Below are 23,349 nucleotides of genomic sequence, written 5' to 3' on the forward strand. Positions count from 1 at the left end.
CCAGGTCTTTTCCAGTCCCCATATTCACCATGCCACCCTGTGTTTCCTAGGAAATCTGAATGTTTCAGGGTAAGACAGATGAGGATGTAGGTTACCTGAGTTCTCTGCCCTGCTTACCTCCTGGCTTCCCTGGTGATCCTCATGAAAACACTGCCTGACTCTATGCCTCAGTTTCTCTGAATGGTAGAAAGGCCGGATGGTTCCCAATATAATGGTATGAGGGGGTTGATGGGAGACACGATCCCAGCTGTCAGGTGCAGCCAGGGGCCTCCTGGAGGAGCAGAGCCTAGAAGCATCGTACAAACAACCTCCCCACTCTGACAAGTTTGCCAGCTCCTGTTTATTCCTCCCACCGGAAGTCATCATCTCCTGCACGTGACAGCCTGCTCATTTCCACAGCAACCAGCTGAAATGTCAGAGAAAAGAGATGGCTCTCTATTTCCCGACTCCCCTTAGCTACCTCTCATACTCAGATTCAGACAGTGCTAGGAGATTTCCACCTGGTACCCTTGGCAGCAGAAAGACCTGAGGCACAAACTCCTTTTGTGGGACCAAAAGGCCAAACCTCTGGCTCAGACTTTCTGTAGCCTGAGAGACAAGAGAGAACTGAAAAAAAAAAATCTAAGAATTGTTGCCTCAGGCTTGGGGATGTCAAGGCTTTACCTTGTTATCTTGAACAATACTACAATACCAGCACATCAACAGTTTGGTGTGAATGCAAGGATCTTCCCACTATGTGGGCATCTGGATGTATTAGTATGTCTGGATACTTAATGGTGTGTCTGTAATTTCTTTACCTTGAACATTGAAAGTGGATCACAAAGGCACCTTCACTAGCATCTCCCTATGGAGACTCTGGGGGAACAGGAGTGTCCGGTGGCTTCCCCTCTGAGGTCACAATTCTTGTGTAAGGTTCTTAGGGCCCTGCTTGGGTTTTTTCAGATTAGATTTCTAAATGGCTCTGCCCTGGACGGGGATGGGAGGGGCTGAGGATTTCCCAGGAGGCCAATCCTGGTCTGTGGCTAAGGGGCCAGCTGCTCTGAATGGCTTGTGTGTGTCCAGAAGCTGAGACTGTGCAGGCAGGAGTCGCAGGGAGGGGGGAAGGGGGGTGGCTCTCGCCTGCTGGGATTAACAACACACTGGTTTGGCCTGTATATTTGACCGGCCATAAAGAGAGTCAGTTTACAGTTGAGATAGGAGGTTGGTAACCTGAGAAGTGGGGGAAGGTGGGTAGGGAGAGGAGCAGAGGAAAGGGGCCAGGCTGCTAGAGATTTGGGTGATAGGAAAATCAGGATGTTGGGGATCCTTGGCCAGGAAAAGAAGTGTTTCTGGTTTGCTTTCTGTGTTGTGTTTCTCCTTCCCCAAGTGATAGAACAGGCTTTGGTGTTTCATAACACAGATATCAAGTCTTGCCTACTCCCCAGCCACCCAAGCCCTGGGGAATGCAAGGGAAGCCTCACTGCTCTCTGCTCCTTCCCCTCCACTTACTTAACTGCCAGTTGGGAGGAGCCTCTGCCTAAGAAGTGACTTCAACTATTTTCTGAGGTTGTGTTCAGGATAGCAATGGAGCCAAGGTCCCCTCATCTCCTGGCTCCACCCCCAACCCCATTACATAGCCAGGTTCCAGCTAGCTAGCAAGCCCAGTCTCAGAACTCATTTCATTGTTGTTGATGCTTTCTGAATCCATTCTTAGGGGCAGAAAGGATTGTGAAGAGGAAATGGATGAAGGAGACTGACATCAGGAGGAGCAATGGACTGTGCCTCTAGAGGATGGAGGAATCAGAGTCCTTTCTATGCCTCTGAGTCACTGTGTGATCTTGGACATCAGTGTCTTCCACTCCAAAGATGGAATAATATTATCTCTTCCCATCCCTTTCTATGAAGATGAAACAGTTCAGTGGGTTTGAAAATACTTTTAAATGTATTAAACAGATGAGTATTTATGAGTTAAAGAAGTTGAAGAAATTCATAATTTTCCTTATCAGATAGATATGCCATCCTTTTTGACACTGCTTGGGTTCTTAAATATTTCTTTTTGGAAGGAGGGATATTGTTTTGTGACTTAATGCATGCAATGGGAAAGAAACTCTCCTACTAAGGTAGATCACCAAACTGTTGTGTTAGAGTTGGTTGTTGGTACTGAGAAGTTAAGATTTAGGGATTTGACCAGTTGCAGTCATGTCATCGTGAGGTTATACTTGAATTTAGGTATTTTTAACTCTGAGGCCAAGATCTCCATTCACTAGGCAATGATGTCTCTCTGGCCAGAAGAATAAATCATTTAATATTTGAATTCTTACTATGTTTGAAACACACTGCTGAAGTATACTTTGAAAGAATATCCCTACTTCTATCCTCATCTCTCACAAGACCTCAACTGTGTTCTGGGTTGTTCCTCACCCCTCTTCCCCCACTTTGTTCATATTATCTGGTTGGGGCCAGATGTGAGGGGAGTGGCTGGTTATAAATAATGAAATGGCCAGGTGTTACAAATAGGTGGCTAGGGAAACACAGATGTGTTCTATGTCCTGCAGAAGGCCTCTGCTCCCTCTGATCATAGAATTTAAGAGCCAGGAGGGATCTTGGAGGTGATCTAGTCCCACCCCTTCATTTTACAAAGGAGGAAAGAGGTCCACAGAGAAGTGACTTGCCCAAAGTCACATAGCTAATTAGTGACACTGTAGAAGTTTTTTTCCCTAAAGAGGGGAAATCTTGAAGACAACATAGTTGGCACTCTGTCATGATTTCTATTACTGAAGGCTGGGTTATAAGAGATGAAAGGGACTTTATTGCTAGGGCTTTTCAGTGAGTCCTACCACTTTGGTAAAATACTCTGAGGGGACATGAAGGGGGCTAATCCCTCCCCTGCATCACCCCATAGAATCACTGCCCCCAGAGAAGCTGTCAGATTCTAGTGCCAGCTCTGCTACTACCACTTTTTATGACCTTGGCCCTGAGTTTCTTTCTCTGTAAAATGAAGGTGCTGGATGAGAAGATCTCCAAGGTCCCTTCCAGCTCTGATAAATCTATGATTCTGGGAAGGTGGGGAGGGAGAAAGAGAGTTTCCATCTTTAGCAATGATTGCTTCTTCCCTGCATTAGGAGAAAGGTTGAAGTTGGCATGATGTTTAATTAATCTGGACCAATTAGCATTATTAAAGAAATCAAAAGGAGTTATTGGAGATTTAACTCCCAAAAATATAATCAAGAAGATCTCCCCCTGGGGATGAGACTGCCCCTCAGCATCCATGTCCAATTTGTACTCCCAAGCAGAAAAGTGAGAGAGTTGACCTGTTGAAGTCATAGAATTTAGGAGTCATTAGCTGGAGATGTGGGAAGAGAGGAAGAGACTCTAGAAGAGGAGGAATGTTTACAGGCTAGGCACTGTACCAACATATGGGAATACAACAACAAAAACAAACAAAAAAAAGTAGTCACTGCTCTCTGGATTCTATATTCTAAACAGAGAAGCAGCACTCCCATTTAGGAGGAGGGACAGGAATCAAGGAAAGGTTCACATAGATCTAAGGCAGCCCTTGAGCTGAGTTTTGAAGGTAACTAGAGATTTTGAGCCTTGAGTCAGCAAGATTTGAGTTCAAATCTAAGCCTCAAATACTTACTAAATGTAAGACCCTGGGCAAACCATTTAACCTGTTTGCCTAGGAGACAGCTGAGTGGCTCAGTGGATAGCTCTAGACCTGAAGTCAGGAAGACCTGAGTTCAAATCTAACCTCAAAAGATATGTGATCCTAGGTAGATCATTTATCTTCTATTCACCTTAATCCACTAGAGAAGGAAATGGCAAATCACCCCAGTATCTTTGTTAAGAAAAATCCCTAAACAATATGATCCACAGGGGCATGAAATAGTTGGACAAGACTGAACAACTGAGCAAAACCAAGAGATTCTGAGAGATGGCAATGAGTAGTAAGAACATTCAGGAATGGAGGGAGAAGCAGTCATTGTAAAGCTAGGGAATGAGAGTAGAAGATAGGATGTAATATATTAAGAAAGAGAGGAGTTGAGGAGAACACTAAGGTTTCAAAATTGGGTGATTCCTTGTGGGGAGAGAAATGCCCATTTTCTTAGTCTGTAGAGATGTGAAACTCAAGGTCTGTGGGCCACTAATGCCCCTCAAAATTGTAGCATATAGCCTGAAACAGATTAAAATATAATTGGGAAGGTCAGCTGGGTGTGCAGTGGATAGAGCACTGACCCTGGAATCTGGAGGACCTGAGTTCAAATTCACCTCAGACAATATTTACTTAGCTGTGTGATCATGCACAAGTCACTTAACCCCACTGACTTGCAAAAACCAAATGTATATATATATGTGTATATCCATACACACACACACACACACACACACACATACACATATATATAATTTGAAAATATTTAATAAAATAAAAACACAATACAACATAATTAATTTTAATCTGTGGTTTTCTAAGTCAATATGTAACCCATAGGAATCTTCTTTGTATTTGAGATTGATACTACCAGTTTAAGGGATCCAGGTGGCACAGTGGATAGAACATCAGATTTGGAATCAGGAGAACTCTTCAAATCTGGCCTCAAACACTTCCTAGATATGTGACCCTGGGCAAGTCACTTAACCCAGTTTACTTCAGCTTTCTCATCTGTATAAAGAGTTGGAGAAGGAAATGGTAAACTACTTCAGTAATTTTGCCAAGAAAACTCTTAAATGGAGTCACAAAGAGTCAGGTGTAACTGAAAAAAAAAGCCTGAACAACAAAAAAGTCTAGAGAATTGAGTTATACAAAAACAGTTTGACTGTGTATTTTCTAAATTATTCTGGTATGATGTTTCATTAGTGAACATGTTATTGATAAGCACATCTCTTCAGGGTGTTAAAATAGTGAGTGCTCTAAAGTTGAAAATTTCTGTGTGTGTGTGTGTGTGTGTGTGTGTGTGTGTGTGTGTGTGTGTATGAAGATTTAGATTATCCTTTTTGTTGGGGCTGTACTTATAGGAAAGTTGTGGCACAAACAGCACCATTTACTCCCCATACCCAATCCCAGGATTTGATGGTGTCTTTTTTCTTTCATTTGATGACAGAATGTCAAAACAGCCCTGAAAGGTCTATTCCTTTATCTTCTCACCTGAAAGTGTGTAACTGTCTCTGAGATTCTCCTCCCTTCAAAAAAAAAACCAAGCAAATTATTGTTTCTAAACACCTTCAGGGTCATTTATTTATTTATCTTTAGATCTATTGAAAGATCCTTGGAAAAGAAGAAAAGTACAAGATTGAAGAAGGGCAACTATTCCAATTTTTCAAACTGGGGAAAAGAATAGAATATGCAAACTACAGGCCAGTGAACTTGACTTTAATTACTAGGAAAGTTCTAGATAGATTCAAGAGATCAGTTATGACATTCTAGAGAAAGAAAGTGGTGATTACAAAGAGTTAACATGACTTCATCAGGAATAGGTCATGCCATGCTAACCCCATTTCCTTTTCTGACCAGAATCACTAAACTAAGAGATAGGGGTAAATTTTAAGTTTCAGAAAAGTTTTCAACAAACTATCTCATACTATTCTTTCTGGTAGAGAAGATGAGGAGATGTGAAGCAGATAATCAGAAAGATCCAAGATAGGTTAGATGACAGGACCCAAAGAATGTCAGGAAATACTACCTGAAGGACTTGGGCATCTGCTCTTGGCCTGGTCTGTCAAACTTTTTTTTTTATTGATGACTTGGAAAAAGACATAGGGTGCTCAAGAAAACTACAAAGCTGAGAGGGATAGTTAACACATCATTTGACAGAGTTCCAATCCAAAAGAATTTTGATGAGTTAGAGCTTTAGGCTGAACCTAAGATGATGATATCCAGTAGATATAAATGTAAAATCTTGTATTTGGTATTTAAAAAATCAACACCATCAATATATGATGGAGATTGTGTGCATAGATGTTTTGAAAAATATCTGAGAATTCTAGTAGACTTCAAACTCACATGCATTAGGAGTGTGCTAAAAGGCTGGTATGACCTTGGGTGCATTAGTAGGGACAGAGCTTCCAGGAATAGGAAGGAAATAGACCTACTGTACTGTAACCTTGTCTGACTTCCTTTGGATATTAAGTTCAGTTCTGGGCACCCTGGTTTAAGGCTATCAGCAAGTTGGAAGAGTGTCCAAAGGAATTCAACCAGAGTGGTGAGGGGTAAAGAATCCACAACATATGAGGAATCAGGAAGGGAATAAGGACATTTAGACTGGAGAAGAGAAGACTCAGAGTAGATAAGATAGAAGCGCTCAAGTATATCCTGAAGGAATGTCATATGGTCTTAGAGGGATGAGTTTTTCTCGTTTGTATCAGAGGGCAGGACTGGGATTGATGAAGGAGAATTGCAAAGAAGTCAATTTGGGCTTGATGTCAGGACAAATTCACTAATAATTAGAACTGTCCAAAATTGGAATGGGTAGTTTCAAAAGGTGGTTTATTTTCCTTCCTCAGAGGTCTCTAAGCAGAAACTGGACCATCACTTGTTAGATAGGGTTAGAGTAGGGATTTCTTTTCATGTATGGACTGAGATGGATAGCTGATGAGATGCTTTCCACTCTTAAATTCTGCAAAGCTGGTATGTTGAAGTGATCATGTGCTTATTCCCAGCATCTTTACCTTTTTTTGAATTGTTTTTCTGACCTAGAATGCCCTTCTTCTATCTTTGTGGCTGCCCAATAACCATCCTTCAAGGCCTTGCCCAAAGTCCCCTTCTTCTATAAAGCTTCCCTAGATCATCATAACTGGAAGTAATCTTATAGTATCATAGAGTTGTTCCATTTTCAAGAAATTTTAGGGATGGTCCCTTTCATGTTAGAGCTAGAGAAACTGAGACTTAGAGAACCCTCTCATTTTTAAGGTTGAAGAATCAAAACAAGTTAAACTTGTCCAGAATCACTCAGGTAGAAAAGGGAGCCAGGATTTGCACTCTTGCTCTGGACCTGATCCAATTCCAGCTTCCCACTGCTCCATATTATCTCCTATTATTACGACTTCTTCCTTCCCTCATCCTCTGAGGCTGTCTATTTGGCCATTCTCCCTGAGATTTTTTCATTGATGAGGTACAGGAAGGTAGGGATCCCCTGGCCTAGGAGACTCTTCTCTCCCCTCTCTGTCAGGATTATGCTATCATGTAGGCAATGTATATAGTTGACAATATAGTATGATTTAAAGGAAGTATTTTAGGCAGATCCCCACATCATCACCTAGGTATCAAAGTACCTGAAATTCTACTATTATCAATGCATTCCTTTGGTGGGGTAGTAGGAAGGGCAAGGGATGGAATGCAAAAAACAAACAAACAACCCCCCCCCCCCCCCGAAAAGTGGAGTTAAGGAATGAAGGAATGAAAACAAAACTTCAAGATTTCCTTCTCTGTCCCAGAATAAAACTGAAGAAATTTCTCCACTGACTCATTAGTCAAATGTTTGAGAAAACTGAAATCTTTATAGGAAGGGCAGAAATATGTATTTGGTTCTCCAGGCTGGAAGGGAGGGAGGGAGGGGTCTGGCCTGGATGGTTTCACATGATCACTTGGAAAGAACCTTGACTTAGGTGCCAGAAGGTCCCAATTCCAGTCCTGACTCCATCATGTTCTTGTTTTCTCTTGAGCAAATTCCATATCTCTTAATTTCTTCCTCTGTAAAGAGATACTTGGGCTAGATGATTTCTAAGGTTCCTTCTAGGTCCAACATTTGTAGTACTGTGATCTTTCATTAAAACAATATAAGCAGTTTTGTTACTAAATGTGATTAGATTTAGTTTAACAGATCCTAGTAGGAAAGAATTGTGCCTCTCTATGAGCCTTAGCTCAACCTGGTGCTCCAATAACTATTCTACAAATTCTCTCACTATCTGTAGCACACTAATGTCCTGAGCCTATAAAACACAGAGGCAGATGTAGGTGACTTATAAGTCCCTATATATAGCCCAGTCTTCCTCAAAGTTGTTAAAAGGAATCTTAGCCACTAGAGCAAATTCTGTTGTGGAGATGGGTGGAAGCTGAAAAGTACAGCTATGGGAGCAGTTGTGTTGAGAAATGGGGTGGCCTCTCCCCCAGAGAGTCTGATCATTTCTGTAACAAAATTTGTAGATGGTGGTGGTGGGGAAATATGGGACCCAGGGGAAAAGGACCTTGGGAATGGAGGTCTGGGGAGGAGATGTGTTATAGGAACAGCAATAACTCTAGAGATGAAGTTACCCCTCCAGATGTTGGAGCCCTGGGATAAAACTCCATTCACTCTGGCCTTCACAAATTGCACATCAGATTCCTCCCTTTCCTGGCTGCTCTGCTCCCAAGAGTTAACCTCAAGAACCTTCTGCCATATACATATGGAATCCTCTAGGTTGTACCATAGCTATAATTAATCCTAGATCCTGGATTGCCTGGGTCTATTTTTTTGGGGGGGGAGGGGGTTGCAAAGCAATGGGGCGAAGTGACTTGCCTAAGGTCACACAGCTAGGTAATTATTAAGTGTCTGAGGTCACATTTGAACTCAGGTCCTCTTGACTCCAAGGTCGGGTGCTCTATCTACTGTGCCACCTGAATGCTCCCTTACCTGGGTTTATCAATGATTAAAACTAACTTGTTCCCTTCAGGGTCCACCAACAATTATATAATCTCAGGATTAACAAGGATATCAGAAATCATCTAGTTCAATCCCTAACAGAAGTGTTAATCCTATGACATTGCTTGTTCATCCAAGACATTGCTTTGGTCTGAGGAACTACATACTTCCTAAAACAATTAATTTCATAATTATATAACTTTGGTATGGGGCAGTTAGGTGGCACAATGGACAGAACACTAAGCATGGAGTCAGGAAGACTCTTTCTGAGTTCAAATCTGGTCTTAGTCACTAACTGTATGACCCTGGGCAAGTCACTTAACCCTGTTTGCCTCATTTTCCTCATCTATAAAAGGAGCTAGAGAAGTAAATGATAAACCATTTCAGAATCTCTGCCAAGAAAATTCCACAATGGAATCACAAGGAGTCACACACAATTAAAATGACTAAACAAATTATTGGCCTGGAATTTGCAGCGACTTTTATTAAGATTCTCCCATGTTACCAGTTGAGAGTTCTCTAACTAGAAATCAGAGAAAGATTTTAGCTGGAAATTCCCCACACAAAAAGGGATGTGTTGTAATGGAATTACAGAGCCGGGATGATATGGGGTTCTGTTAAATGAGAGACCAGAGGCAGGAGGAAATATCTGGCTCAGAATCATGAGTCAACACTAGGAACAGCAGAATTCTAGGAGTAATCAATGTGCCCTGGGGTAAGACAGTATGGTCCAGTCCTGGGAGAAGGGTCTAAGTTTAGCAGACATCAAAATAACCTGTGGTAACTGGCAGCAAAGGCAGCTAGGTTGTACAGTGGATAGGGTTCTGGGCCTGGAGTGAGAAAGACTGAGTTCAAACACAGCCTCAGTCAGTTGAATATGACCCTGAACAAAGTCATTTCACCTGTTTGCCTCAACTGTAAAATGAAGATCAAGACAGTAGATGCCTAATAAATGAGAATTCCCTCTTCACTTAGCTTCTTACAGGTTATAGTTTTTATGCCCAGGGTCTACCTTCCAATTTACCCTTAATAAAATTCTACTGAACAGCATGGGGGAAGGGGGAACATTACACAAGAAGGAAACTGCCATATCTAAGTGCAGCCTATTCCTCCTTCCATATGAGAATCCATAAATAAATAAAGGCAGCTGTCCTCCTAAGTCATCTTCAGATGAAACATCCCTGTTAACTTCAATGAAGCTCCTAGTAGGGTGCAGTTTCAAGACATCTCACTCTTACAGACCACTACTCTTAGGTTCCATCTTGTCATTATTGTTACTAAAATTCACACTCAACACTGGCAATTTAATCTCCTTCATGAAACTTCCCTAAAATACTCAAAAGTCAAGGTGATCTTTTCTTCTTTTAAATTTTCCACAATGCTTTCAGGCTACTCATTTTGAGCCCTATTAACAGATTGGTTCATTATTTAGCTATTTCATGTGTTGTTTAGTTTACAAATGACTCAAGAGTAGCACATTGTGTATTCCTTAAGGTTCACAGTATAGACCAGACCCAAGCTTATTCCCACCTTCTCCACGAATTTTTATTTTATTGATCACAGATTTAGAGCTAAAAAAGACTTGAGTCACCTTAGAATAAAATAAACAGTAAAATATGGCTCCAGATGAAACCTTGGACTTCCTCCATCAGGCTCCACAGGTAATTTTTTCTTTTTCTCCTCATTTTGGTTTTCCTTTGATGCACTGTCTTTTCCCATTAGAATGCAAAGTCCCAGAGGGCAGTGACTGTCTTTGTATTCCCAGTATAATGTCTAGCCCTTGAAAAGAGTTTATTAAATATTTGTTGACTGATTGACTGTCTTACCTCACATAGTGATTTTGTGGACCAAATGAGATAACATACATAAAGAGCTTTGCAAATCTTAAAGAATTATAATGTTAGTTCTTTTCTCCTCCTCTTGTTCTTCTTCTTTCTCCTCTTCCTTCTGGTCTTCTTTTCTTTCTTTTTTCTTCTTTTCTTCTCTTTAATAAATTTCAGTGTCTCCCTACTGACATAGGATTAGCAATATTTTATCTTGTTCTTAAATATATTTCTGTATAAATTCTAGAATGTGACTATTATGTTTATAAATAAATATACAAATATGGGATGTATATATTTAAACAATTCTTATTTAAAAAGTTTTGGAGCTCAATAGGCTAGATGATCTCAGTTTCCTTCAAGTTCTAAATGTGATGAGAATATTCTCCCTGAGAAAAGGGCTGAGTTTTATACTTTTCAGCAGGACTTTTTCCCGCCAGCCAATAGACCAAGAATGCCCACTGGCAAACAACAGATGCCTACTGGCAAACATCAAAAAATCACATATCTGCCAGTTTTATTGCTTGTTTCAAACTTGAGGCTAAAACCAAGAGACAAGCCCTGAAGGTGTGCAGGCCTTAAGTTCAGAGGGGGATTTAGTTCAGTTCAAAAATATTTATTAAGTTTATTTAAGATCATTATTCTAGGCACTGATGAAGATACAAAGTTCAGGTATCTCCTTCATGAAGCTTCTGGTCTAATAGGATATGATTCATTCTCATCCTGCCTCCCCCATAACTAAGTAAAGGACTTATAGTTTATATGTGTGTATATATGTATATGTCTCTACATATATATATATTTACATATATACATTGTTATTGGTTGCCATTTCCTTCCAGCTAATTTTACAAATGGGGAAACTGAGACAAATAGAGTTAAGTGATTTGCCCAGGAGCTATAGCTAGTAATTGTTTGAAGCTGAATTTGAGCCAAAGTTGAGTATTCCTAACTCTAGGCCCTGTACTCACTCCATCCATTGCATCATCTATCTGCTCCATATATATCTATATCTATATCTATAGCTATAGCTAGCTAGCTAGCTAGCTAGATACACATATACTTATATACATATATACACATATACTCAAATGAACTAATAATAGCTATCATTTAAATAGTATCTACTATGTGCCAAGATACTGTGCTAAGTGCTTTGTAATTTAATTTGGTCCTAACAGTCCAGGGAGGTAAGATGCTAATGCCATTATCAACCCCTTTTTTTTTACCAATGAGAAAAGTGGAGCAAACAGGTTGTGACTTTCCCAAGGTCATCTAGCTGGTAATCCTCTGAGGTCAGATCTGAACTCAGATTTTCCTCACTGCAGGTCAGGCACTCTATCATATATGACAATGTGTCTGTGTGTGCATATACACACATCTCGTGTTCATGTGTGTGTGTATGTGGGCACTGTGTAAAAAACTTTGATAGTTTGCTATTATACATTTGCCAGGTATAGTTTTTGAGAGTTACCTGAGGTTAACAAGGTTCAATAACTTGTCCACAGTCACACAGATTGCTAATAAATGTTGGGGAGGAGATCTGAACTCATGTCTTCCTAATTCCTCATTCAAGGTTCCATCTGCTTTATGGATCCTATCTCTAATACAGCAGCTGCCATTCCATATAGAGTATGCATGGAATTGAGCTGAGCTCTGCTGGCTACTTTTGGAGAGACAAGTGCTCAGTCAAGGCTCAGTGATAAAGATTTTCATTATGGGTCAGTCCCTGTGACAGGGCACAGCTGAGTAGGGGAACAGGGCTGAAGCAGCCCACTCATTCTCCTTTTAAGGAGAATCAGCTTCTGTAATGCCTCTCTAGCAGTCTGTAAAGAATATCAGGACTCTTTGAGATCACTCTCAGACTTCCATGGGAAAGGGGGAAGAAGGGAAAGAAGGGAAGAGGAGAGGATTCACACACATCCCCTTCCCCCTTCCCCACCCCATTGCTGTCCCTCAGAAAAGATGATATGCAACCAAGACATGTGCTGGCCTAGACAAGCCTGAAACAGAACATGGGGCCTCTCTGGCTGTACTAGTTTCCCTGAGTACAGGTGAATAGTAATCTTGAAGTAGAGATTTCTAGTCCTGGAAATAGCCTTTTGAGTTCAAATGGTTGGGAACTCCTGGGTCTGGATACTGGCTGTAGAGCAGGAGGAAACCTTTGAAACACTTCCCCAGAGAAAGATGACCACTTCAGGAGGATAAGCCAAGGCCATGCCCTGGTTTGCCAGAAGATAATATCTTATATGAGCTGCCCAGGCAGTTCACATATGAGGTGAAAGTGAAATACATTTTCAGCAATCCCACAAAGGGGTTCATGTTTTAATATTTAACATATCAACTTCCCTGGAGAGTATACTAGACTTTATTGGTTACTGTTTTAATGTTCTAAGTATATATCAATGTGTGCTTATGAGTCTTTGGTGTTTTAAGCATTTTGTTTATGGTAGAGGAAATAAATAGCCCATCAACTGTTTATCAGCATGGTCAACTTGTACATGAAGTACCTTTCTAGGTGGGAACCTGTTCATGCTTTTTAAAGGAGACTCTAGACATGAGTCAAAAGTAAGCTTTAAAAGATTTTTCCCTACAGGTCAGGGGTAGGGTGCCCTCTCCCACTAAGGGGCCCCATTTCTGGGTTTAAGCCAACTGAGTTCAATTCTAGTGAAGCCTGAACTCAAAGAGGGAAGTCAGGTTCTTCTGGAACTTTCTGGTTCATTATGCCTTCACCTCAGAGCCCTGGAGAAAATTTTTAAAGCTTAGTTTTGGCTCATTATAGAAATCTTCCCAAAAGGGATTTAACAGGGTCCCTATAAGTGCATGAGAGAGGGACAAAGTACTATATAAGGTCTGATATGGGGGGAACTCACTAATGACTGCATGGCTACAGATCTTGCTATAAAATGTCTCTTGGGAATTCCTCTTCCAATCTCCAATTTATTTGAGCAGTGAGCTGGTGCAAAAACCAGTTCTTGGTCAGGAATAAGATTAGGAAATATGTTGTCCTGTTGAAGCTTCATTGTTAAGTTTGGTATGTTTTCAGTATTCTGTAGGCAAACTTTATGAGTTATTTTTTCTCATTTTCTTTGTCTACTAAAGTAATTTCCAAAACTGCTAATTCTTTCCCTAATCCTGCCCTCACCCCAAACCCAAATATCTGTGAAGTGTTTAGTGTATTATCTGGCACATAGTAGGTATGTAATAAATTCTTGCTTCTTCCCTCCCTCCCTCTTTCCCCTCCTTCCTTCCTTCACTCTTCCTTCTTCCTTCCCTCTCTTTCCTCCTTCCCTCCCTCTTTCCTTCCTTTCTTCTTTCCCCCCTCCCTCCCTTCCTCCTTCCTTCCCTCCCACCTTCCCTTCCTCAATGCATTCTAGTCTCCATTGTGGCTTTAAAGTCCTTCACAACTTGATCTCATCCTACTTTTCTAACCTCATCACACATTACTCCCTTTCACATACACTTTAGTCCAGTCAATTTGACTTTTTCCTCTATTTCACCCCTTCCTTTGTGCCTTTGCAGTTGTTACCCCTTTTCAGCCTCCCATGTCTCCAATGCAGTCTCTCCTCACCTTTACCTCTCAGAATGCCTAGACTCCTTTAAGGCCTCTTCTCGAGCATCAGCTTCTACATGAAGCCTTTTCTGGTCCCTCAGTCACCCTCCAAGATAATATTCTATCTATTCTGTATGTTTATACATGTGTTGTTGTTTCTTCTGGCTACAATGTATATTCTTGGTAGTAGAGAGTATTTCAATTTTTTCTTTATATTTTCAGCCCTAGTAAAGTGCCTAGTTATATACAGTGAGAGCTTATGTAATGTACTGTCCCTTTAAGGTTTGTTGTTGAGCTGTGTCATACAGAGTTCTAAAAAAACAGTTTCTCTAAGAGACAGTTGCAGGGCTTGAGTCTGACTCAGAGATCTATGACAAGCAATTGTTGCTGAGTTTTGAATGTGACAAGCTGTTATATACTGGAAGAGTGCGGCCACTTGTATGATTTTGCAACAATTGTAATTTGTCTGATTTCAGATAGAAGATGAGAAACTGATCAGTAACCATAAGCTAAGATATGGTTGTTTGCAGAGAGGAGTCAGAATTTGGACTTCAAAAAAAAAAGGGAATAAAGGTAAAAGGACACATTTCAGAACTATATCAGGTAAACTTAAAGCCAGAAGAGATACAGTTGCTTTTGAGTAGTTAAATCTTGCTGAACAAAGGAAGTTTGGAAACAGACAATCCAGGAAGTCAACAACATGTCAAAAATGAAGTCAGCTTAGCAATAGAATCATCTATCTTTAGCACAGAAGGTAAATTCATCAAGGAACATTTATGGACAGTTCCTGAGAAAGAAAAAGGACACTGAAGTTTCTAATTCCAGAGTTGTGGAGCACATGTGCTTTTTTCACTCATGCGCCATCTTGACAGGTTTCTATATGAATGTCTATTCACCTTAACAGATACTGAATGTATTAATGAAATAATGTAACCCAGTGATTGAGTGAATTGTAATAAATTATTTATGCTTTTTAATATATAAGTACCTGTAATATTGTTATTTCTTTTGCTTTATTACTAAGTTAATGGTTAAGTTTAAGATCTAAAAGTCTTATTATTGTGAAATAGCTGGTCATATAAATAGAAACACATTGGTGAGGGCTTAAAAGCTAAAGTGACAAGTAGGGACAGTGCATTCCATTAAGATTAGCTCTAGACAGCTAGGTGGCACAGTGGATAGAGCACTGGCCTGGAGTCAGGAGTATCTGAGTTCAAATCTGACCCCAGACACTTAATAATTGCCTAGCTGTGTGACCTTGGTCAAATCACTTAATCCAATTGCCTTAAGTAAATAAGAAGATTAGCTCTAGAACCCTTAAAAGACTACTACAGGGTGATAGTTCTTTTCTAGAAACCAAGATTTGTTCATTTAAATGCAGATTGAAGTGAATAGATCAGCCTAGAGAGTGAATAAGTGTCCATGAGATATGTGAGGTGCGTGCTATATAGTAAGGGTAGACCACCACACATACCTATGAAACTTAGTGAATAAATAATTGTTTAATAGAAGTCTACTCTGGCTGAGTTAATTAAGTATGGTTCTGAGGAGTCAGAAGAATAGACCAGATTACATTAGAGCTTTTCTAAATCTCCCCCTACTAGAATTTTAGGGGTTATACATGTTCTAAATCTTCCTCACATATAACTTTTATTTCTTTTATTGAGAGGTAGTTACACGGATCAATAGTGTTAGATCTAAAATCAGGAAAACCTGAGTTCAAATCCGTCCTCAGACACGTATTAACTGTGTGGCCCTGGTCTACAAAATGAGGATAACAGTACCCAGTCTTCCAAATTTGTTGTGAGGATCAAATGAGATAAAATCTGTAAATTGCTTTGCAATCCTTAAAGTACTATGGAAATGCTAACTATTATTAGCTATTATGATGTCATTTACCTCAAAGAACTTTCAATGACTCCCTATTTCTCATCATTTCAGATCCAAGTATTTCTACTTGACTTTTTTTGTTTGTTTTTTTTCAAGGCAATGGGGATAAGTAACCTGCCTGAGGTCACACAGCTAGGTAATTATTAAGTGTCTGAGGCTGAATTTGTACTCAGGTCCTCCAGACTCCAGGGCCAGTGCTTCATCTACCTAGCTGCTCCCTCTACTTGACTTTAAAGGCTATCCACTCTCTAGCCTCAACCTATCAAGCCAAATTTATTTCTTACTAAATCTCATCATTAACCTCTACTTTCAGCAAGAGTGATCTCCAGAAAATATTTTGCTCATTCCTGCATTCATGCTTTTTTAAAAATGGTTTTGTCCCTGCCTGAACACCAGTTCCCTAAACCCCACTTCTCCTCTGCCCATTAAAATCCTAACCAACTGAAGTCTACCTCCTCTGTGAAATCTCTCTGCTTTTCTCCACATAGGCACTATGAGCTTACAGTACATATAGAGCTTTCCCTTTTCTGAACTCCAATGCCCTTGAAGTCACTGTTGGTTTTGTTTTTCATTACAGTCCTGTTTGACACTCCATGACCCTATTTGGGGTTTTCTGGGCAAAGATATTGAAGTGGTTTGTCATTCCCTTCTCCACTCATTTTACAGATGAAGAACTGAGGCAAATAGAGTTAAGTGACTTGTGGAGGGTCACAGAGCTAGTAAGTGTCTGAAACCAGATTTGAACTAAGATTGTCTTGACTCCAGGTGTGGAACTTTATCTACTAGGTTATCTAAATGTCTTGAAGTCACTATTAACCAGTTTAACACTTAAATGCTCTCTAATGTGTTTTAATTTTGCCCCCCTCCCCCATTATAAGCAGCTTGTGTGCTGGGGCTGAGTCTCAGTTTCTTCACTTGTAAAATGAGGACAACATAACCTCTAAAAATCTCTTTCAACTCTCCAGTTTTATAAATTTATAATCTTTATGTTGATCCAGTGATCTAGACTCTACAGTCCAGCCAAATTGTCTATTGTCTTATTGATCACACATGATATGATATTCTAACACCCATTTCTGTACCTTTGCACAAGTGAGTGAAAGCTTTCCTTCCCTCCACCCTCTTAAAATCCCTAGTTTCTTTTAGTCTTTTTTGGGGGCAAGGCAACAGGGGTTATTTGACTTGCCTAGGGTCATATAACTAATAAGTGTCAAGTGTCACAGGTCAAATTTGAATTCAGGTCCTTTTGACTCCAGGGTTGGTACTCTGTCCACTGTACCACTTTGCTGTACCATCTTCCTGTTCCCCCACCCCAGTTTCTTTTTAAGATCAGCTCAGGTAGTATCTTCTAAACAGAGACCTTTCAGAGCTTTCAACTTCCAGTGTTTCCTTTGCTCCCCTATTTTGTATTATATATTCTTTATAAATACTTTCATGATATTGATTGATTGATGATAATTCCAGCTTTGATAGATCACTTTCCCTCTCTGATCCTCAGTTTTATTTTAGGTAAAATGGTGATCTCAAACATCCCCATCCAGGGTTAGGGTTCTATGATTCTCTGCAAGGCATTAAAGTAAGAGCATTGTATCCGACCTTTCTGCTCTGGACCTATCTTCACCCATAAAGTGGAGAGGTTGGGTGAAATGGTCTATAAAATCCCTTAGAACTCAAAATCCCACACATCAATATTGCTAGGTTTTATATATACTCACAATACATTCATTTTCAATTAAATAAATATAATTATGTTTCAGGTACAGAGGTAGGAACTCAGGATACAAAGAATTATGATAGGATCTCTGCTCTCAAAGAACAAACTGGGGGACATAATGAATCATAGATAAGAATAGTATAGGTAGGGTCAGGGTATGCTGACACTATCTTAAACTAATTTATAAGAGCTGGTTGTTAAATTTTCATTGTAATCATTCACATTTTGGAAATCAGCCAAAAAAACCCAATAAATCAGGACTGCATTTATTGTTTTGTTGACCATCTAGACCTAAGAAAGTATAGCCAAAATGTTTATAATAAAGATTTAACTTAAAAGTGTATTGTATGGATTTTATTCTTTGGAAAGCTAGTTTTCATTTACTAGCACATCTCAGGGAAGAGTATAATAGAGGCGAAAAAAAAGAACCAAACAAAATCTCTGGGAAATTTTGAAGTTCTCTGACTATGATACTGTGGACACAAATCAGTAGGACATGTACTTTGGGATGGAGCTTTTGGAGAGTCCTATACATAGTTCCCCCTTTATTTATGGAAGAATAACATTGTATTCTTCTGGGGAAGGTCAGTCTTTTCAACCAAGCTTGAGGCTTAGTCATAGACACACATGGGACAATGAAAGAAGAGGAAATCTGTATTGGTAGTCACATCAGGCCCATCAGTTCTCAATGAACCTAGGTGATTCATGGGTTGCCATACGTCAGAGTTAGATAATGGCTTCCATCCTAAAATAGATTGCACAGAATTACCCAGACTCTTGGATCTAGCTTTTCCTTTCTGGACACAGATGAGATGCAACTACTTGAGAGTTTTCCTCTTCTATAACTTCAGAGCCACTGGATCCTACAGGACCCTACCTATGATCTTCATTCCTTTAATTGGTTCAGATCATGTTGCCATAAGATGTGATTTTAGAATAGTTAACACTAAAAGAGATGTTTAGTTCTTTAAAAGCAGCTTTCATTATCAGTTATGGCTTCTACAATAGGAAAAAGTAGGAAAAAAAGAAAATGAGAGACAAAAAATGTCTCCTTTCACTGTATTAGTTCTACAAATATAGTGTGTGATTACTATACACTACTGCTATTCAGAAGTAGTATAGGCAGAATGTAACCACTGCCCATCAGGAGATTATGATCTAATTGGGCTATGCACTTAATAACTTGTGAATCCTTTTTAAAAAATTGGATTTACAATTTTTTCTTTCTCATGATTTTTTTCCCTTTTGTTCTGATTCTTCTTTTACAATATGACTACTATAGATATAGGTTATACATATACAATCATGTTTAACATATCAGATTACTCATTCTCATAGGGAAGAGGAAGGGAAGGGAGAGAGGTAGAAAAATGTGAAGCTTATATTTTACAGAAAATGGATGTTAAAAACTACATGTAATTGGAAATTTTTTTTAAATTAAAAAAGTAATTATTTGTGAAATCACTGAACTGGAGAAAAAGGCACTTAGACAAATAACAAAAATACAAAGCAATATCTAATCTTTAGTTAGGAGGAACATCAGTTGTCTTCTAGGGTGAGAGGAATTAAGAGGAGGGAGCATTCACTTTTGGCAGGGTTGATCAGAAAAGCCTTTATGGAGAAGGTATTATTTGAATAAAAGATGTTGGGGTGGGATGGAGGTAGTTCCAGATGAAGGGAACAATATTGAATCATTAAATGTTGGCATGAGAAGATCCCTTAGAGGTCACTGAATTCAGTATCCAATTTCCCAGCATTCTGCAACAACATTCCAGAATATGGACTCCTCAAGGACTAGAGTTCTTTCATTTCTGATTTTGTATTTTCATCAACTAGCACAGTACCTAGCATACTATAGGCACTTAATAAATACTTATTGAATGCTAATTAGAAAACTTTATAAAGGAGGAAATTCAATTTTTGAATATTTCTTTTGTATGAAAGCTCTGCCTTTGAGCCTAAATAATTTGCTTTCATCTAACTTCTACTTATTGGTCTTAGATCAAACATCTGCATCCATGCAAACTAAAACTAAATAATCACATTCTACATGATAGCCCTTCAGATATTTCAGTCACACAATCTTAAAGTTGAAGTCAATGGTATATTGGCAAATATTTAACAACCAGTCCCTCCCCCCCCAAAATAAATGTTCACTTGACACAGTTTTAAGCTTTATTTGTATTATTAGCACTTTCTCCATAACTTTCTTAGGTCTATCCTGGTATAAGTAAATTATATCCTGATTTGTAGGGTTTTCTGATTTTCTAGATTCACATGAAATAGTCACAATGAAAATTTAACAATCAAGTCTTAAGAAGCCAGGATGAGTTCACTCCAACATACCTTTAGTTAGAAGGGACATCAGTAGTCATCTAGTTGAACTCATAGACTAAAGATTTCCCACTATAAAATACCTGCCAAATAGTCATCCAGCCTTTGTTTGAAGACCTCCAATGAAACCAAACTCACTATCCCCAGGCAGATAATTCCACTTTTTTGTACAACTCTGTTAGGAAGTTTCACTTGCTATCAAGCCTAAATATGCTTCTTTTCAACCACCACCCAATTCTCTCTAAGTTGTCTCTTTGGGGCAAAAAGGAATAATTTTCATCCCTTTTCCACATGACATCCCTCAAATACTTGATTACAGTTATCATTACATCCCCTGAATCTTTTCCTCTTATGGTTAAATATTACAAATTCTTTCAATTGATCTCCATATGGCATGCATTTAATTGCCCTCCTCTGGAAATTCTCCAAGCTTATCAGTATCCTTAAACTGTTATATTCAGAACTGAACACAATACTCTATGTGTGGCTTACAGAGCACACTGGGACTACCATTTTCTTATTCCTGGAAGCTATGCCTCTCTTAATATTGGCTAAGATTGCATGGGCTTTTTTTTTAGCCTTGATATCACATGGCTTAATGTTGAGTATGCGGTTCACTAAAAAGAAACCCAAATCTTTTTTAGACAAACTGATGTTTTCCAACCATTTCCCTTATTCTGAATTTGTGGAGTTTATTTTTTGAACCTGAGTCAGATTTTGCATTTAAGTCTATTAAATTTTATATTGTTTGAATTAACCTAATCCTCTACCTTGCCAAGATTTTTTGATCTTAACTATGATATTCAGTATATTAGCTATCTGTCCCTCCCAGCTTTGTGTCATTTGCAAATTTGTTCAACATGACATCTATACTTTTATTCAAGTCTTGTTAAAAAATGTTAGACAGGATGGGGCTTAAAACAAGTCCTTGTGGCACTTCACTGGAGCCAAGTTAACAGTGAACCATTAATGACTAGTTATTGAATCCAGCCAATGAACCAGTTCCAAATTGACCTAATTATAATTTTATCTATTCTATATCTTTCCATTTTTTCTACAAGAATAAGATATTTTTTCAAATCTTGGATAAAATTTATATCCATAGCATTCCTCTGACCTACTAAGTTTAATCTTGTCAAAAAAGAAAATAAGGTTATTCTTCCTGTTCATTCTCTCTCTCTCTCTCTCTCTCTCTCTCTCTCTCTCTCTCTCTTTCTTTTAACAAGGCAATGGGGTTAAGTGGCTTGCCCAAGGCCACACAGCTAAGTAATTATTAAGTGTCTGAGGCTGGATTTGAACTCAGGAACTCCTGACTCCAGGGCCAGCGCTCTATCCACTGCACCACCTAGCTGCCCCTCTTTGTCTCTTTAAAGATCCATTCTAGAATTTTCCCAGGAATTTGCAAGTCACGTTTGGTGGCCTATAACTTGCAGACTCTGCTCTATTTCCTTTTGTGTAAATTGGGATAGTATTTGCATTTCTTCAGTTCTGCAGGATCTTTCTCATTTTCTATAATATTTCAAATATCACCAATAGACTTCTTCCAAACACTTTTCTCTAAGCTAAACATTCCTGTGATATGGTGTGTGATATGGTGTGATATGGTATCCCAATCATCATTATGATTATTATAATTTTTACCAGTATGCATTAATACTTTAATGGGAGATTTGGGGGATCCTTATAACCAATATTCCCATTACACTCAGTAAGCTGGGTCCTCAGAGAGCAGTTATCTACACCCATCCTCTGTGTTTTAGGATTATCTTTATGCAGTTTGGTTATATTTCTAATGTTTATAGCTCAAGTCCCCATGTCAGTATGTTCACTTTACCTCCATCTCAGTTCAAGGTCATCAATTGTCTCATTAACTAGTGTTTTAGCTTTTTATAAAGGAATAGTAACTGAAAAGATATAGCAAGAACAGAAGGTACAAGCACATCCCTCTCCCAATATTTAAGGCATTCTCTACTTTCTACCATTGGCAAGAGTGAGCCCAAGTTTGAATAGTTTGCTGCAAAGCTTTCAGTCTATCAACCTCATAATTATCAAGTTATTTCTTTTTTAGGTTTTTGCAAGGCAAATGGGGTTAAGTGGCTTGCCCAAGGCTACACAGCTAGGTAATTATGAAGTGTCTGAGACTGGCTTTGAACCCAGGTACTCCTGACTCCAGGGCCAGTGCTTTATCCACTGTGCCACCTAGCTGCCCCTATCTTATTGAGTCTTCTCTTCAAGGTAAATATGTTCAGCATTCCTTCAACAATCCCCATGTGACATAAACTCAAGAGCCTTTACTATCCTGGATAAGAATAATAATTTGTATTAGTATTTGTATCATAGAGCCCCCTACACCTTGGCAGTTCAGACAAACCTATTGACTCCTTAGATATTTTTAAAATTCATGCTAAATATGGGACCTTAATAAAAATTATATATTTTTCCTCATTCAAGTTTATAGACCACCTGAAATGTACCCATCAACCTTTTGGGGTTAAGGATCAGGCTAAGTTATATTGATGGTTCTTTTTTACTGCCACTTCACACTGCTGACTCATATTGGCCCCCCAGTAAACTAAAAATCAGATTTTTTTCAGAACAATTGCTCTCTAACCATGTCTTTTCCATCTTATATTTGTGAAATTAATTTTCTATCCTTAAGTTCAAGATTTTACATTTATCCTTATTGGTATTCATCTTCTTAGATTTAGCTTAATGTTAAAATGTTCCAAAATTCCTTTGAATCCTAACTTTTTCATCTAATATGTTAACTATCCCTCCTATCTCAGAAACATATAGCATCTATGCCTTAATCCATTTCATTAACAAAAGTATTAAATAGCCTAGGGCTAAGTCCAGATCATTGGGATATACCACTGAAAACCTCCTACCACACTGACACTGACACTGAACCATCAATAAACTACTCTTTGATTTCAGTCATTCAACAAGTTTGGAAATGATCTTGTATTATTGTCTAATTCATATTTCTCCACCTTTTCCATAAGAATACTATGAATACTTTATCAAAAGTCTTACCAAATATAATAGAGAGGCCAGATTAGTTAATAAGAGTTCATTTCTTATGAAAATCAGGACATTTCAGTCTTATACATTTATTATTTTCCATGATCTTGCAAATATTATTTGCTGTAACAATCACATCTGCTAGCTCTTTCAGGAGACAAAGAAATAGTTCACCTGGGTCAGTTGATTTAATCAAGGGCAGCCAGGTACTCACTTCCTAGCTCTATTTGTTTTGGACACCAACCTTCTATTAGTAAATTTTGTCATCATTTCCATGGTAAAGTTCATTTTACCTTGCAGAAAAAAACAATCAAATAATTGAACAGCACTGGCTTCTCTCCATTAGCAGTTATAATTATCCACAACAAGCAAAAACCTATACAAGTTTTAATCTTCTTTCCCCATCTAATATAGACA

At 38.8% G+C, this 23,349-nt stretch overlaps 1 protein-coding gene across 6 annotated transcripts in view; it reads right to left on the reverse strand.

Annotated features, from left to right (window-relative positions):
- RAI1 (retinoic acid induced 1) overlaps positions 1-23,349 on the reverse strand; it is a 294,145-nt gene that overhangs the window by 198,619 nt on the left and 72,177 nt on the right. Inside the window, exon 1 of one of the 6 annotated variants that reach the window (XM_074208581.1) lies at positions 118-12,231. The exons of the other annotated variants lie outside the window; for them this stretch is intronic. The gene's annotated coding sequence lies outside the window, so the exon portion shown is untranslated. Of the gene's footprint in view, positions 1-117; positions 12,232-23,349 lie in introns of those variants that run through there. 6 annotated transcript variants of the gene reach the window in all.

Source organism: Macrotis lagotis, chromosome X, assembly GCF_037893015.1.
Source record: "Macrotis lagotis isolate mMagLag1 chromosome X, bilby.v1.9.chrom.fasta, whole genome shotgun sequence".
NCBI lineage: Eukaryota > Metazoa > Chordata > Mammalia > Peramelemorphia > Peramelidae > Macrotis > Macrotis lagotis.